We start from the raw sequence: 17,462 nt of genomic DNA on the forward strand, positions 1-17,462 counted from the left end.
AGTCCACCGTCACTACGGTCGGCTCCAAGGGCTCCGTGGGTGGGAGGTGCTCAGGAGCTGGAATCTTCATCCAACTCATCCCATGCACCCTCCATGCTAGGGTCGCCAGTCACCAAGGTCCTCAACCATTTCAGGTCGAGATAGTATTCACGATCCATGGTAGGCACTGGGGTAGCTAGAGGCATGTACGCCGAAGAAGCCTCAAAGGAGGTTAGCTTTTCAGCTAACCGAGTGGCAATAGCACCACAACTCAGGTACCGGGAAGAGGAAGAAGCCATCAAGGCAAGGGCAGCACAAACTATAGAAGGAGCATTAAAGACCACTTTCCTGGCCCGCTCCGGGTTGAGGTACGACATCAAAAGTAAAACCTCATGGTTATTCAATTTCTTGATATCCTTTCGGTCATAGAGGAGGTTCGAAGAGAGAACGGAGAAAGACCCTCAAGGTAATATGTCAACATCATTAATCGGATGTTGCTCGAGGTGGGAGCTTGCTTCCCGTCAAAAGCAAGGCATTAGGCGGCGACGCCGCACTCACCGGAATGTCGGTAAAGGAGTCCTTGGGAGGCTTGGCCAACCCAAGGTGAGAGGCAAACAGTCCATAGTCAACAAAACCGGTATTCATCAATCTAAACTCGACACTGACCCCGTTGGGTCATAGTTAAAAGAGCTCATGAACTCCAAGGTAAGAAAAGGGTAAGTATGCTTCCTCAGCCTATACAAACCCGTAAAACCCAAGGTCTCGAATATGTGACGGACATCCGTCTCTATCTCCAACTCCTCTAATACACTGGTGTCTATACACTTGGTAGGTCTCAATTTGCGTTTTTGTAAGGCTACAAAACGCTCCCTTTGCTTGAAGTCAACAAAAACAATCAGGGTATTCGGGACCGGGTACCACAGGTCCACTTCCTTCCCCTAGCTCAGGTGGGTTACCCCTCCCCCGTTTACTTTGGCGGGTTCCAAGATTCAGTCTCGGCATCTTCTTTAGGTATAAGGTCAAACAATTTGTATAAAACATGTAGGCATATACTTCATACAATTTGAGTTCTATATACTTAGCAAGTTCCCTAACTCATCAACCAGTTCAATATTTGAAGCACATAAATCATGCCATTAAACTTAGATGCTCAGCTAGGTACACGCATTTCATTAATGGTTTCCTCAATTTTAACATATAGTCTCAGTTTGTAGCCACTTATAAACCGCAATTATGAAAATTTGGCATGTGAACACATATTCTCAGCAATTCGAATATCCTAGCATGCTTCTAAAGGTCGTTCCATTTACATTGCTAATTACATGCTACTAATTCAAGAGGAAGAATAATTTATGGTATATCATCATCACTTTCATATTATGTTCAACAACTCAACTAAAATTTTCAGACGGTCTTTACAGCTGTGAAAATTTCGGCATATATTCATCACTCATCGATTCTATTAGCATAATGAAGTTCAACTCATGCTTATACTGTCAATTACAACATCAATTTTTCAATTATAACTCCCGAATTTCCATTTAAGGCACTTTTAAGACGGAGTTTAAGGCAACTTTCTAAGGGTAAAATCATCAAAATCTATCCTCCAACATGATATAAACAATACTTAAGGCTCAATTCTTCCATCTAATCATTGTAAAACAACCAAAAATCGATTTCAATTTTGGAAACCCTAGAAATTTCGGGTTCAATCTTTGCAATTTCTAATCTAATTTACAGCAATTAACCATCAACAAACATGGAAAGAAGGCATGTGAATCATGTTTCAACAATTAAAATCACCAAATTGGTCATTATAATCGAAAATTTCAGATTGTTTTACTTTCTTAGCACATTCAAAGCAATAAACCATGTACATTAGGAAGAATAGCATATCTTGATTGATGAACAAGTAGAGAAACGAAATTAAACTAAGAAATCAACCCCAAGAATCACTACTAACCCAAGAGAAAGAGAGGACTTGAGAGGGAATAAGGAATTTGAGAGTAGATTAGGTGGAGGTGTGTCGAAATATAGAGGAATAAGAAGAAGAAATAGAAAGATGAAGGGTTTTAAGAAAACCCGTAGGAATTACTGCACAGTAACCTACTCGATCGAGTGCCTGGGGTACTCGATCGAGTACCACCCTACTCGATCGAGTAGGAGCTAAATCATCGAGTAACTGCAGGAATTTTCCCACATCCCGACATCATAGCTTCCTAATTAGATCGAGTGAGGTCTACTCGGTCAAGTAAGCACTCGCACTCGGTCAAGTATAGTTAAGTACTCGATCATAAGTACGAAGTAACTTGAAGATTCCTGCAAAAATAACACCGCGTGTCGATTCCAACTAAGTTCGGAATTCGGCACTCATTATCAAGTTCATTCACGCATTACTATTATTAACAAAGCCTACCATATTGTCAAACAAATGAAGTTTATTCCACTTACACTACACCCATTACCCTACTCGGTTTACCTGCTACCGAATCTTCCGTAAACATAATCACGTCATCGTATTACATTTAAGCTTACTTTATATATATTACTACTAAATTGAGACATTTAAATTAACATTAGTTCATTCTTTCATTTGACATGTAATTGCATGATTTTCATAATAAATGAATCTATCACTTCTCGCATAAATGCATACTTTTAAACAACTTAGTCGATCATGTCTTACATTCTATCATAAGCAATTCACCTTGCACGAATCAAATATTACGCAGCGGAAAAATTTCGACCATCCTATAAGGCAATAACGCATTACCATATGCTATGTCTCGAATTATAACTCACTATACTATAATTATCATCATAGCAGCTACATAAACTTTCGTCACATATCTCATAACCATCATATAAGCTCATTAATCACCCAACGAGCTTCAATAATCTCATTAATAATTACCATACTCGGCCCAAACATTACTATCACACCTCTATTAATTCTAACAAGAACTTAACCGGAGGTAGCTCCGGCACAATTAACATACATAGCACACATAGACACACGGACTCCACATTCCCATCCCATGTGACTGGCTTAAGCGTCATGGGGCCAAGATTTTGAAATGAGGGCGCCTACTCACCCAAAATCTAGCATCAGCCGGGGCTCCCATTACACATACACCAGGTTCATTTTATTAGACTCCTTACGTTCATTATGTTCATTTGTTACAGGTTCCAAAATCGTCGCTCTGATACCACTTTGTAACACCCCCATATCCAGAGGAGCCTTAACTAGGCCTTCCTTAGCATATAAGGGCGTTACCATCTCGGTTGCCCGAGGGAAGTAATTATCAAATGTCAATAAAAGAACTATTAAGTTATATTACAAGCGGTTTAAACAACAAACGATGCAAAAGGTACAACTCAGAATCTACTCGCCACTATAAATAAATCTCGTGAAGACTCATCCCCGCCTGACTCCACTATCCACAACATCAACACCGCTAAGACCGACTGCTCACCATAAGGGATCACGGCAGACACATAACAAACAAACAACCACACAAGGTCAGTACTGAGACAAGGTAAGACAATGGCAACTACAAACAACAATACAAACAAAGATATCAGTCCCAACCGCAATCACAATACTCCAACCAAATCTGTCAATGACTGTCCACTGGACCAGCCCTGCCAGTGGGGGACCGCAGCCGTTCCCACCTAAGCCCCGCTCATCATACCGAGCGATAACCCTGTCCATTAATGTGCACATCCCCTTCCGTGGCGGGTTCCACGAAGGGCGAAACTAGGGCGTGAAGTCACTCCCGCAAGTGACCCCACTCAGCCGAGAACGCATCTCGAGAACCATCAACATCGATCACAACCATCACGATACAATAACTATAGCAAACAACCAAACACAACACACCCCACAAAGATCCAGACACACTAGACCATCTACAGAAACTGAGTAGGCGAACCTACCTTTAAGCAACCGCAACCAATCCACGCCGACAGATAACATATCCAGCGACCAAGCAAAGCCTATAACCACCATACAAACATCTATTACTAACAAGCAAACCCTAACTACAGAGACAAAGGCACGGATGATGACCATGACATACCTATTAGGGAGAAACTCAGCAAAAGACCGCTACCCGACTCAAGAGACGCCTTCCTAAGGTTCAAGGATCTTCAAAAGGCTTCCATGGAGGTTTTGAGGTGAAGGGAAGGAAAGAGAGGCGATCAAGGATAGGAGGAAAGTGGCGGAAGTGATTTGCGGATTTAACAAAACGCGATATAAAACCCTCGTCGAAAACCCGCACTCGATCGAGTACCCAACATACTCGATCGAGTGAACCCCTACTCGATCGAGTAACCTAGCTACTCGATCGAGTAGCCTCTACTCTATCGAGTACCACTCTTAACACGCACCCCTAGATGGTTTTGGCATACTTTCCTAAGATTACTCCCGCTCCCAAGGACAGTCAAAGATGGTCAAAGGGTCCCTAAAAGGGCGGGTATTACAGAGACAGCAGCAACTCTAGCTCCATTCCCGACTCGCAGGTCCACATCACCCTTTCCGAGAGGTGTGATGTTTCTTAGGCCCTGCAAATGATTACACAGATGAGAACCACAACCAGTATCAAGTACCCAAGTTCCGAAACTTGCATGGTTAATATCAATCATATGAATATAAGATGACATACCAACAGGAACGACGCGGCTTGCTTTTATGTCCTCACGGTACACGGGACAGTTCCTCCTCCAATGTCCAGTCTTGTGACAATGGTGGCACTCAATGTCGCCACCCTTGCTCTTTGCCTTGCCCTGTGAGTCACTAGTCTCACCAGGCCCACTCTTACCGTTTCCTGGCTTCTTGAATTTTGGCTTACCTACAGTTAGGTCGCCTGGAGCTTTGCCCTTATCTTTACCCTTGTTGGAAATCGTGAGAACATCCTGCTTCATGTTCCCACTCAATTTCATATCCTTCTCGGTCTGTACGAGAAGTGAGTGTAGCTCATAAGGACTTTTCTTTAAGTCATTCATGTAGTAGTTCGCCCTGAAAAGGGCAAAACCATCGTGAAGAGAATGAAGCATTCGGTCAATGACAATGCTCTCACTGATTTTGCAATCAAGTGCCTCCAATTTCTAGACATTCTCAATCATGTTAAGAATGTGTGGGCTAACCGGTTGGCCCTTTTAGAGTTTCGCATCAAAGAAGCGACAGGTATGCTCATAAGTAAAGATTCTCGGTGCTTTTGAGAACTCGTTAGTGAGCGTGGTGAAAATCTTGTTTGCACCCTGGGCAATGAAGCGTCTCTGCAAATTGGTTTCCATTGCAAAGATGAGTACGTTCTTTATCGTACCCGCTTCCATGACGAAATCACTATAAGAAAGTGACTCGTTAACTCCCGCATTGGGGCCTGGGTTTACCGGTATTGGCTCAGTTAAGTACTTGAGCTTACCGTCAAAGAATGGCAAGATTCGTAGTGCGTCCTCCCAGTCCGCAAAGTTGGACCCATCATTCTTCAGTCGCGTGTACTGATTCATGTTGTCCATAAAAACTTTCAGCCAAGACTCACGTCCAAGTGTGGCACTTGGCATTGGGATTTCGTTATTTCCAGCCATTTGTTATAATAGTAATATAAACGTGTTCTACACTACGAAAAGAAGAATAAATAATAAGCATGTGCATCGATTTTAATTTAAGTCTAATGCAATACAGTTATAACGCGAAGACTCATGCATTTATACAATTGACCTTCCTCAAGAATTATATAAATTATCCCAAGACTCAATTATCTGTAAATTGATAAGCCAACCTTTTGGCTAATTCTACTGTTAGAATTCTTGGTCGATAAATTTATGTAAATTCTATCTTTAGTCCATCATAATCACGAGAAACTCTTCGGACTATAATGTTGAGATAAACTAAGTCAACACAAACTACTTACCCAACGTAGAAGGGTCATATTATGCCTACCGACGAAGAAGGGATTCATAGTTGTTTGCCCTTATAAAGACTAGTCTCAATTTCTATTTTAGAGGAAGATCCCATCAACTTTGTTTTAATTCATTTTAAGTGAACTAATATCTAGCATGCGTGAATGAATAAACTAAGGTGATGGCTTAATAAACATGTGACATCTATATGTCTATGAAAACTAACATACAACCTATATGTGTCAATTTTCATGCATTTTAGTAGGTGGTTTGGTTTTAGGCTGAATATGATGCATTAACTAGCATGTGAATGAAAAGCAATAAGAACGGTAAAACGTAAAACAAAATAAAGTCCTAGTGTGGCCTATCCTATCAAAATGAACATAAATACAACTTTAGAATCCATCCTTGGACCCGAAAAGCTTGTCTTGATGTTCCATCTTGATCCATGTAGCGGGAGTGAGCTCCAATCTCCATCTTTAGTCTTCTCAAAAATCACAATTTAAAAATTACATAATAAACCTATTTACATTCTAATTTCAAAACCGTAATAAAAGAAAACCAAACGGAGATACGCGATCTCAAATTACATTAAAATTATGTTCCCATCATTACGAAAACATAAGTTGACTAAGGCCACACTAAGTATTACAAATTACAACCGATTGCAAAAATACGTAAATAAAACCATTCAACGATTCATTCAACTAAAATAAAATGCATCAACTAAAAATAAATTAAACATGCAAGACATAATTCTTTAATTATGTAGATTAATTTTATCCAAACCACCTATTTAATTGATCAAATTAAGTGACAATTCCTCAATTACTCACTATAAATTTAATCTTAATTCATATTAAACTTGTAATATGAATTTAATCCAACATTATTTTAAACTTCTTTAAAATAATTAGGTATCTTCAAATTTTTGAACTGTTTCAAAAACATGCAATCATACATTATAAAAGTAATGTATAATTATAATTATTGGCCAAAAACAACAAAAACAAAAGAAACCCCGTTTTTTTTTATAGTCTCGGCAAAACAGTAAAAAAAACAGATTTTTTTTTTCCAGCTCGGCTGAAATAAAAACAGAAACCCAAAAAAAAAATATATTTCCTTCCTCGACAATTCTGAAAAAACCGAAAAGAAAAACAACCCTTTTTTTTTATAGCTCACGGTTTAAGCCAAAAATAAAAATAAAACAGTTTTTTTTTTATTATACACGACTGATAAAAAAGCGAAAAACAACCCTAATTTTTTATCAATTCGACAATATGCCCTAAATTGCAAAAACATGATATTGATGAACAAAATCGTTTATTGTTGCTATTAACAAGATTGGCATATTCATCTTATGATTTAAACATGTAAATTTATGAAACATGATTCTAAACAACAATTTAGAACCATTTATGCCAAAAACAATATAGCAAAAAACAATTTATCATCAACAACAAGACGATTCCATTTACATTTTAACTTAATCTTCATTAAATCAAACATCTACCAATTTATCATATGATTATTTTAACTGATTAAAACAACAATATGAAAAATCAAAATGGAAATAAATCATCAAACAAAGAAAAAAAACAAAAAAACAGACGGCAAAAAAAAAATTCCTCTCGGTAAAATTTTTTTTTTTCAGCCGAAACCTTTTTTTTTTCTTTTCGAAATTCCTTTGCTCTTTTGCTAAATTCATTTATGAAAATCAGCAAAATAAAATCGTGGCCTTGGCTCTGATACCACTTGTGGGATTTATCTGTATGCATCCCTTTAACTTTAAGGATTATAACGAATTTATTGTGATGATAACTGGTCATAAAATAAATTGCATAAACAAAAGTAGAGAATGAAGAAACAACCTTCGGTCCTAATAAAATCGGCCTAAGAACAATATCGCAATGATATTCACCTATCAGTTGTACCCAAGACGATATGAGATATGCCCTTTGCTTCTTGCTAGAATCGATCCCCAAATTTTCTGTAAAATTTTAGGTTTATTGTGTTTTCTTTGATGAGAGGAGGCTAGGTCAGAATTCTGTTAGAAAATTAATCTCTCTACTCCTCTTATTGTGTCGAAAAATAAATGTGAATGAGGGAGATCTTATTTTCCCTAAATTCGGCCCATCTAACCGAAATTAAGAGAAATTATTTTCTCTTTTTTCCGATTTTTCTACTTACCAAAAATAAGGAGATTAAATCTTCTTATTTTGGTAGTATACAAAATGTATAAAATGTATTATTTATAAATTGTCAATATCATTCCGTATTAATAAGTCTACACACAACAGCTTGCAGTGGATTTATTAATGCCGGTCTGTGACAATATCGTATAATATATACTTTAACTTGCTAATTAAATATAACTGATTACATTTAAACATATTAATTCCTCCAAGCTAACATTATATACATTAATTAAATATAACTTATTATATTCAATTTACGAATTGACAGTTAATTCGTCTCAGCTAATATTATTTAATCGGCATTAAATAATCGTCTCATCAACACGTTGACTAACTGTTTAGTCATATAAGGCATCGATATGATTACATTTCCATAACCACATCTCTCAAACACATCCTTTAGGTGTGACTTTTAGGAACCAGTTGATCACCGCCATCAGTATGATAATAACGTCAAACTTTCTAGCAAGCCAACCGTTATTAGGTAATCGTTAATCAACTGATAAAATACGAAGTATACCCTTGTGAACCTTTAAGAGATTTATAAATGTTATCACACTAATTTGTGGAGGACACAAGCTGCAACAGATATATATGGGCTAAAAAGTTTTTGACGGAAAATTTATTGAATCCTTGCCAAATTATCACGTCCAAAGATGGATATTGAGCCTAATAGAGTCCTTATGTCATGGGATGATAAATGCCAAGCTTGGTTACGCATCCAATTAATCACTTAGCGCCTAAAACTGAGTTTAATTGATGGAAAATAAAGTTTAGGGATACACTTAGTGATAATGACAACAATTAGCGGCATCATATATGTTTTAATAAGTGTAGGAGTACCCTATAGAAAGTCAAAAAATTAAGGGTACCATATAGAATATCCCAAATATAAAAAAAAAAAATAGAATACTCTTATACTGACCTTGTTTGGCGGGTAAACTTTGTGTTTGTACCAAGCAGGCCTGTTTTTTAAATCAATTGGCACCAACTTGGTCTTATCTTGTAATCCCTGTTTTACAGAAATGTACTAGTAAACGATATGAGCACAATAAATGAATATTTCGGATTCGGATTCGGTTGACCGACTGACTGACCTTACAATTGCGGGTGATCCATACTCTTTGAGCATATGGGCAAGTGTAAGAAATGTACAACCTGAAACCAATTTGTGTTGTCACAAATACTCACATTCAAATTTATAATATAAAATAATATAAAATATATATAATTAAATTCAAATTTATAATATAAAATAATATATATAATTAAAGGGTACCTTGTTGTGCCAACAAAAATTGGAGGTGGGTCAGAACTCAGAAGTAGAATCAACGGCTGTGGGCAGAAGCTCTTCTCCTTTCCCAAAGAAAAATACGATACCAGAGTCTCCAATTATAATGAATTACCTAATTTTACAATTAACTGATTAAGATACCAGCTATATTAAATTAACAAAGAGATAATAAACCATATGATTAATAGAGTCCTATCATAAATATAATTATTGTAGAGTTATAGTTGCATTGTATTAGAACACGTCTTGCGTCATTCCTATATTAATGATAATTGTCCCTTGCCATAAAAATCATACTCATTGTAGAGTTATAATTTATTTATTACTATAATAATAATAATAATAATAATAATAATAATAATAATAATAATAATAATAATAATAATAATAATAATAGAGGTTATATATGTATGATGAGATGCAATCGATAAGATACATAATAAAGTTTAGGAGTTAACTGTCACTCCTGTGGTTTTTTTTTTTTTTTTTTTAATCCAGTCGGGTGTAAAGTGAATCTCAAAAATAAAGTTGGATTTTTTTTTTTGGTGCGAAAAATAAAGTTGGATTTTAAAGGTGTTGTTAAGAAACCTAAGGAGAGATTTGTGACAAAGGGTTATACTAAAAGAGAAGGTGTTAATTTAAATGAAACAGTTTCACCTATTACTTCAAAGGATTCTTAGGTCTTTCATTGTTCATGATTTAAAGTTATATTAAAATGGATATTGTCATTGTTCTTTTTTGAATGATTTATAAATTGAAGAAATCAATTTATGAATTGAAACAAGTTTCTTGTCAATTGTGTATGAAGTTTTATAAGTTTGTGAATTTTAATAGACTTGTTGAAAATATTAATGATATTACAAGATCAGTGGGAGGATATTGAATTGATATTCCTTGTTCTTTATGTTGATAATATTTTACTTGTTTGTAATGATCTTGGTTTGTTGCATGACACAAAAACAAATATTTTCATTATCTTCGACATGAACGATTTGGGGGAAGTATGTTTTGTACTCCCTCCAATTCACAATAAACCTCCATATTTCTTTTTTCGGTTATTCACAATAACCTCCCTATTTCCTTTTTTAGTAAGTGTTTGTGTGGTCCAAATCTAATTGTATGGTGGGGTAGTGTATTTGTGTGGTCCAAATTTAATTATATGGTGGGGTAGTGCGTTTCCTTAATTTTTGTGCCAAAATGAAATGGGAGGTTTATTGTGAATTGGAGGAAATACTTGGTATTAAGATTGTTTGTGACATGTCTAACAGAATGTTAGGATTATCTCAAGGAGAAATGTTGAGTAAACCTAGTGTAACTCTCATATCTAAAAGTGAAATTTTAAGTAAGAATGAATGTTGTCCTTAAAGTAAACTTGATGAGAATACTATGTAGAATATTGCTTATGATAGTGTTGTTTGATGTATGCTGAAGTTTACTAGACCTTGGAGGTTGTGTTTGATGATATGAAAACCGGATATAGGATTTGGTTTTATGTTAGCTGTTGGTGCTATATCTTGAAAGTGTGTCAAACATAATGTACGTTTTATGTCTAATTGTCCACCTATATTATAGAGGCAAAGATTATAGCTTAGCCATACAAATCATGCTACTCTTTGGACTCTTTCTCATGTCACAATAAACCCAGGATTATCTCATCGTCTCTTTCTCATCGTCGCTTTATCATCTCCGTCACTGTTGTTGTCATCGTCTCTTTCTTTCTCTAATTATCAGGTAATATCTACCGCTTTATGGTTTTAGGTTTTGTCATCTCCGTCATTATTGTTCTTTCTCTAATTATTTTATTTGCATGTGTTTTTCTAGATCATTATTGTTCTTTCTCTAATTATTATTCGCTTAATTAGTTTTTCTGTGTTTATTAGTAAAATAAATTAAATAAAATAAAATAAAGAAGAAGATGATGGAGAGGAATGCATAAACTTAATTAATTGATATATATATATATATATATATATATATATATATATATATATATATATATATATACATATATATATACATATAAACTTATTTCATTGCTAAAAATACAATTCTTAGATGTTCATATAAGGATGCATTCTCTTCTATGATATTCATCCTCTCCTCTGCTATTTGGAGGTTTCGTTCTGCAGATGCTATATCGTCATATAGCTGCATTATCTGCGGCTCTAACAAGCCATTTTTTTGGCGTCCTTGAGTGCGATCCGAGCTTCCTCAAGGTAGCTCCTGTACCTCCTCTCGATTTCCAGCAACCGGCGGATGAAACTCTTGTTGTACTCGGTCATAATGCATGTATTACGAACGGTATCATTCATTGTTGAAGGAAGTTTGAAGTTTATTAGGTTTTAAAGATTTAGGGTTTGAGGTTTAGGGTGGAGATAGTGATATAATGGAATGGTTATTGAGATAATGCATGAATTTATACTTAGTAATATGTCGTTTGAGTTGTTTTTTAATTAATATGTTTAGGAAGTTGTGCCAAATCTTATAACCCTTCTCATTCCATATATTGTGTCCTTTCATATGGAGGAATTTGGCAGTAATATTGCATATTATGCATCGGAAGCATAAAGGGGCAGTAATAATGCATGCATCTAGTAATATATATATTTTTTTTAAAAAATCAACAACGGTTATTTAAAAAAAACCCGTTGTCTTTAGTTATAACAACGGTTTTTTCTATTGTAACCGTTGTTATAACTTTCCCACCAATAATTAGTCACACTTTCCACAATGAATGTCTTGTAACGACAACGGTTTTTAACCGTTGTTAATAGTTTTCACAATGGGTTTCTTAGATAAACCAACCGTTGTTACAACCTTTAACAACGGACGCTTTAACAACGTCCGCTTTTTTATATAACAACAGTTTTTGACCGTTGTTATAGCATGTATCTGTAGTAGTGAGTGCTCCTAAGCATTCGAGCATCAACAATCTTGGGGCAATAAAATATTGACTCATGCATAAGCAAAGTATAGATACCTCGCGCATCTACTATAGGACTATAAAAATAATTAAATATGTTTAAAACTTATGATTATATACATGAAATGATTATGTGAACAAATGAATTCAAATATACAAGTGAATGCATACAACTGTTGGAGCTGGTGTCCTCCACAAATTAGTGTGATAACATTTGTAAATCTCTTACAGGTTCACAAGGGTATACTTCGTATATTTAATCAGTTGATTAACGTTTACCTAATAACGGTTGGCTTGCTAGAAAGTTTGACGTTATTATCATACAGATGGCGGTGATCAACTGGTCCCTAAAGGTCACACCTATAGGACGTGTTTGAGAAATGTGGTTATAGAAATATAATTACATTGATGCCCAAAATGACTAAAAAGTTAGTCAATGTGTTGATGAGATAATTATTTAATGAAAATTAAATAATATTAAGTTGAGACAATTAATCACAATTCGTAAATTAAATATAATAAGTTATATTTAAATTAAATATATATATAAGGTTAGCTTGGACGAATTAATCTGTTAATTCGTAATTAAATATAATCAGTTGTATTTAATATCAACAAGTTGAATGTGTCATAGTGGTAATAGTGAGGGTGCACATACCAACAGGTCATGGGTTCGATCCTCACTAGATGACAATTCAACACATATTATATATTTTTGGAAAGACCAAAAATAAGGAAATTTTTATTCCTTATTTCGGTCAACATAGGCCGAAAATTAGGAGAGTGGTATCTTTCCTAATTAACTTGGTAATTCGGTCTATATAAAAAGAAAGGGAGAGAATTATTTCTACCCTAATGTTTTTTCTTGACCTAGCCTCTTCTTTCTCATCACAAGAACACAAAGACAATTAAATTTTACAGAAAATTTTAGATTGATTTCTAGCATAATCAAAGGGCATATCTCAGATCGTCTTGGGTGCAACTAATAGACGAATATCAATTTTGATAATGTTCTTAGGCCATATTTGCTAGGATCGAAGGTTAATTCTAAATCTTTTTACTTATGTTTATGTATTTTATTTTATGACCTTAGATCATCTTTATTAAATCGTTATAGTCCTTCTAGTTTAAGGGAAGTATACAGATTTATTTCCCACAAGTGGTATCAGAGCACTAGGCTACGATTTTAATTTTGATGATTTTCATAAAATTTGTATGTGAACAATAGGATTTTCGAAAAAAAAAAATTAGGGTTTCGGTTTTTTTTTGTGGTTCGAAAATCTTTGTGCCGTTTTTTCTTGCCGTTTTTTTTCTTTCAGTTTGATGATATTTTTCCATTCTATTTTTCATATTATAGTTTATAATCAGTTAAAATTATCATATGAAGAATTGGTAGTTTTGATTTAATGCAGATTAAGTTAAAATTAAATGGAATCGTCATGTTTATGATAAAAAGATTATTTTTGCTATATAGTTTTTGGCATATAAATTAATCATGTTTATTATTTCATATGCATCATGTTCTAATAGCAAAGGTAAACAATTTAGTCATCAAATCTTGTTTTAGGGCATATTGCCGCAAAAAGAAAAAAAAAGGAGGCCGTTTTTTTTTAGGGTTTACCGAAAAAAAAAAACTTTATTTTCATTTTATTTTTGGTAAACCGAGAAAAATAAAAAAAATTAAGAAAGTTTTTTTTGTTGCCTTTTTGCCGAAAAAGAGAGAAAAAAAAATTTATGGAAAGTTTTTCCTATTTACCGAATCAAAATAGGAAAGGGTTTTTTTTATTCAGCCTTGACAGCTGAAAAAATATATAAAAAAAAAAACATTTTTTGTTTTTTTCAGCCATGACCAATTTAAAAAAAAATTGAATTTGTTTTTTTTTTTTATTTTGGCCAATTAGTTATTGTGAATCGGTTCACAATTTAATGATACCGAGTTATTTTAAAGCAGTTTAAAATTTTGACGGATAGAATTCATATTACAAGTTTAATATGGATTGAGAATGAAATTAATGTGATTAAATTGCGGAATTGTCACTTAATTTAACTTAAATAGGTGGTTTGGATAAATTAATCAACATAATTAATGTATTGTATTATGTTTGTTTAATTTATTTTAGTTGATGCTTTTATTTTTGTTGAATGAATCGAATGAATGAATTTTATTTACGTATTTATTTTTGCAATCGGTTGTATTTTGTAATACTTAGTGTGGCCTTAGTCAATCATGTTTTCGTAATGAAGGAAACATGATTTCTTATGTAATTATGAGATCTCGAATCTCCTTTATTTTAGTTTTGGGTTTTTGAAATTAGAATGTAATTAATAGGTCAATTATGTAATTTTATTTATTGTAATTTCAAAGAAGACTAAAGATGAAAATTCAAGCTCACTCCCGCTACATGGATCAAGATGGAACATCAACACAAGCTTCTCGGGTCCAAGGATGGATTCCAAACTTGTATTTATTGTTCATTTTGATAGGATAGGCCACACTAGGACTTTTACTGTTTTTTTTACGTTTTTCATTTTATTGCTTTTCATTCACATGCTAGTAATTGCATCATATTCCGCCTAAAACCAAACCACCTACTACTAAAATGCATGAAAATTGACTCATATAGTTGTATGTTAAGTTTTCATGGACATTCAAATGTCACAGTCTATAAGCCATCACTTTAGTTTAAATCATTCTCGCATGCTAGATAATAGTTCACTTAAAATGAATTAAAAAGTTGATGGGATCTTCCTCTAAAAGGGAAATTGAGATTAGTCTTTATAAGGGCAAACATCTATGAATCCTTTCTTCGTCGGTAGGCCTAATATGACCCTTCTACGTTGGGTAAGTAGTTGTGTTGACTTAGTTTACCTCAACATCATAGTCCTAAGAGTTTCTCGGGATTATGATGGACTAAAGATAGTATTTACAGAAATTTATCGACCAAGAATTCTAACGGTAGAATTAGCTAAAAGGTTAGCTTATCAATTTACAGAGAATTGCATCTTGGGGTCATTTATATAATTCTTGAGGGAGGTCAATTGTATAAATGTTTTGAGTCTTCGCGTTATGATATTAGTTCATTAGACTTAAAATAAAAACGATGCACATGCTTATTATTTTATTCTTCTTTCGCAGTGTAGAACACGCTTATTATCAATAATACTGTTACAAAAAATGGCTGGAAATAACGCAATCCCAATGCCTAGTGCCACACTAGATCGTTCGTCCTGGCTTAAAATGTTCATGGACCAAATGAATCACCCACTCGATCAAGAATGATGGGTCCAATTTTGCGATGCTGGGAGGCGGCATCGGAATGCGCCACTCGCCGACGATGTAAGCTCGGGTATTTAATCGAGCCAATACCGGTCAACCCAGGCCCAAATGCAGGAATCAACGAGTCACTCGCTTATAGTGATTTCGTTATGGAAGTGGGTGCGATAAAGAACGTACTCATCTTTGCAACGGAAACCAATTTGCAGAGACGCTTCATTGCCCAAGGTGCAAACAAGATTTCACCACGCTCACTAACGAGTTCTCAAAGGCACCGAGAATCGTTACCTATGAGCATACCTGTCGCTTCTTTGATGCGAAACTCCAGAAGGGCCAACCGGTTAGCCCACACATTCTTCACATGATTGAGAATGTCGAGAAACTGGAGTCACTGAATTGTAGAATCAGTGAGAGCATTGTCATTGACCGAATGCTTCATTCTCGTCACGATGGTTTTGCCCTTTTCAGGGCGAACTACTACATGAATGACTTGAAAAAGAGTCCTCATAAGCTACACTCCCTTCTCGTACAGACCGAGAAGGATATGAAATTGAGTGGGAGCATGAAGCAGGATGTTCTCACGATTCACAACAAGAGTAAAGGTAAGGGCAAGGCTCATGGCGACCTAGCTGTAGGTAAGCCAAAGTTTAAGAAGCCAGGAAACGGTAAGAGTGCGCCTGGTGAGACTAGTGGCTCACAGGGCAAGACAAAGAGCAACGGCGGTGACATAGAGTGCCACCATTGTCACAAGACTGGACATTGGAGGAGGAACTGTCCCGTCTACCGTGAGGACATCAAGGCAGGCCGCGTCGTTCCTGTTGGTATGTCATCTTATATTCATATGATTGAGATTAACTATGCAAGTTTCGGAACTTGGGTACTTGATATTGGTTGTGGTTCTCATCTGTGTAATCATTTGCGGGGCCTAAAGAACATCATACCTCTCGAAAAAGGTGATGTGGACTGCGAGTCGGAATGGAGCACGAGTAGGCTGCTTGCCTCGAAGGGAACATATGTAATCCAACTCCCTAGTGGTTTTGAGTTATCTTTAAATAACTGTTACTATGTACCCAGTTTATCTAAGAACATTATTTCTGTTTCCGTACTTGCTAAAGACGGTTTTACATTTTCAATAAAGGATAATAGTTTTATTTTCTCTTTTAATGAAATGATTTATGGCAAAGCAGTTTCCATGAATGGAATTTATATCTTAGATCAAACCACGTAAATATTACACATGAATAATAAGAAATTAAAGGTTGGTGACAAAGATCAAACCTATCTATGGCATTGTCGAATGGGACACATAAATGAGAAACGCGTAAAGAAACTCGTCGATAATGGGACTATTCCCTCATTCGGATTTTCTGCATATGGCACGTGTGAATTATGTCTCATTGACAAGATGACTCGAATTTCCTTCAAAGGTGTTGGAATGCGCGCTAGTGACCTATTAGGACTCATACATACGGACGTATGTGGACTTATGTCAATTACCGCTAGAGATGGCTATAGATATTTTATCACTTTCACGGACGATTTGAGTAGATACGGATATGTCTACTTAATGAAGCATAAAAGTGAGTCCTTTGAGAAATTCAAGGAATACTCGAATAGGGTTGAAAACCAACTGGGTAGAAAGGTTAAAGCACTCCGTTCAGATCGATATGGCGAATATCTTGCAAATGAGTTTGATCAACACCTTAAAGACTGTGGAATCGTTTTGCAGTTAACTTCACCTGGAACACCTCAATTAAATGGTGTGTCCGAACGGAGAAATCGAACCTTACTTGATATGGTTTGATCCATGATGACTCACACGGTAGTGCCTGATTCATTATGGGGTTTTGCTCTTTTGTCATGTGCTCTTATACTTAACCGAAGTCCGAC

General features: G+C 35.3%; 1 pseudogene; it reads right to left on the reverse strand.

Annotated features, from left to right (window-relative positions):
• LOC141632327 (glutathione S-transferase L3-like) overlaps positions 1 to 17,462 on the reverse strand; it is a 61,152-nt pseudogene that overhangs the window by 39,021 nt on the left and 4,669 nt on the right.

The sequence above is a fragment of the Silene latifolia genome, chromosome Y, assembly GCF_048544455.1.
Source record: "Silene latifolia isolate original U9 population chromosome Y, ASM4854445v1, whole genome shotgun sequence".
Taxonomy (NCBI): domain Eukaryota; kingdom Viridiplantae; phylum Streptophyta; class Magnoliopsida; order Caryophyllales; family Caryophyllaceae; genus Silene; species Silene latifolia.